Here is a 1,913-nt window from a genome sequence, read left to right as displayed (position 1 = left end):
TGAAGTTGTCAAACACTTTATTTTGCTTGGATCAACACTCATGGAAGCATGGAAGCAACAGTCAAGAAATCAAATGACATATTGTATTAGATAAATCTGCTGCACAAAACCTCTTCAAAGTGTTTAAGACCAAATATGTCAGTTTGAGGACTAAGGTACACCTGACCCAAGCCATGGTATTTTCAGTTGCCTCATATGCATATGAAAGTTGGACAGTGAATAAGGAAGACCATAGAAGAATTGATGCACTTGAGTTATGGTGTTGGAGGATATTAAAAGTACCATGGACTGCCAAAAGAACAAACCAATCTGTGTTAGAAGAAGTACAGCCAGAATGCTCCTTGGAGACCAGGATGGCCAGATTTCGTGTTTCATACTTCGGGCATATTACCAGGGGCAACCTGTCCTTCTAGAAGGACATCATGCTTGGTAAAGTGGAGTGTTAGTGAAAATCCAATGAGTTGGATTGGCATAGTGGCAGCAGCAATGGGTTCAAGCATAGCAATGATTGTGAAATTTGTATAGGACTGGGCAGTGTTTTGTTCTGTTGTGTATAAAGTCATGATAAGTCAGTACTGACTTGACAGCACTGGTGTGGCGCTGTGGGTTAATGCACCAGACGGCAAAGCCGTTTGAACTGCAAGGTCGGCAGTTCAAGCTCACCAGTCGCTCCTTGGAAACCCTATACAGGGTCGCTATGGGTCAGAACCAACTCGACAGCACTTAACAACAACAATAACCACAATAACAACAAAAAGTTCACGTGAAAATGCAATTATAAGATAGTGTAAATTTTCCTCAAGCAATTTGAAGCCCTTTCGTACATATCTCTCCTAGGAAAGTTTGTATGTTGTGGTGAGGAAGGTGGAATTTGTGGATATAATGCTGGATGCAATGAGGAAGATGTGATGGAATAAAGAAGGCTCTAAAGAGAGATTTTGTAGGAAAGGAGACTAAGAAAATTTCACAGTGATGCCCTATTTAATATTTATTTCTGCAATATTCCTGTAATTCTCTTGTTTGTGTTTCCCCCAATTTCCAATATAATTATTCACACTTTTAAATATATAGGCCTATTGTTTGAGTTAAATAATATCCATTTTTCTAGTTTAGTTGCATTTTGTCCTAGTCTATTTCATTAACTACTCATTTTTCTTTCATATTTTCAATTTTTGTTGCTTTATACTTTCTCTTTTCCTTGCCTAATAATTTTAAAAAAATTTAATTTCTTTCTCAGCTTCTTTTTCTTCATAACTTCAGACCTACAGTTATTTGAATTTTTTATGCTATTAAGTTTAGCTTGTTGATTGTCTATCATCTAGTGAGTCAGAATCCTGTAAATTCATTTTACTTGCTAAATTATGTAGGCTTTTCTAATACTTTAGTTTTGATTTAAAACATACTTGAAATATATGATACAGATTCTATATTTAAAAATTTAAAACAGTAGTTGGTAAAATACTACATTTTGAAAAGTGGTGGTTATGAATATGCATTAAAGGTGTTGGAAGAGTTAGACATCTTCCTTCCCAACTGTATCTGGAAGAATATCATATTGAAGTAAATTATGGGGATTTATGAATTATATCATCTAAGAAATAAAATTTGCTGACAACTTCACACAATTAATACAAATTACCAAACACTGATTGTGGTTATTCTATAATACTTTCCCACTTTTGCATCTTTCCTACAAAATGCAGACAGCAGAGTCTTTTAGGGGACTGTACTCCATTCTAATGGCTGATTGTCTGTGAAGTGTTGTCTGACCTTGGGTTCTGCATTAATTTTTTTTTTTTTTTTTTAAGTTTTTTTGTGAAATGAGTGAAAGTTTACAGGGCAGATCATCAGTTTTACATTCAACAAATCATATAATTTGTTTCATTACAATAATTATAATCCCCTCTATGTAC

This window comes from Chrysochloris asiatica, unplaced genomic scaffold (assembly GCF_000296735.1).
Source record: "Chrysochloris asiatica unplaced genomic scaffold, ChrAsi1.0 scaffold00077, whole genome shotgun sequence".
Taxonomy (NCBI): domain Eukaryota; kingdom Metazoa; phylum Chordata; class Mammalia; order Afrosoricida; family Chrysochloridae; genus Chrysochloris; species Chrysochloris asiatica.
Note: the sequence above shows the minus strand (reverse complement) of the source record.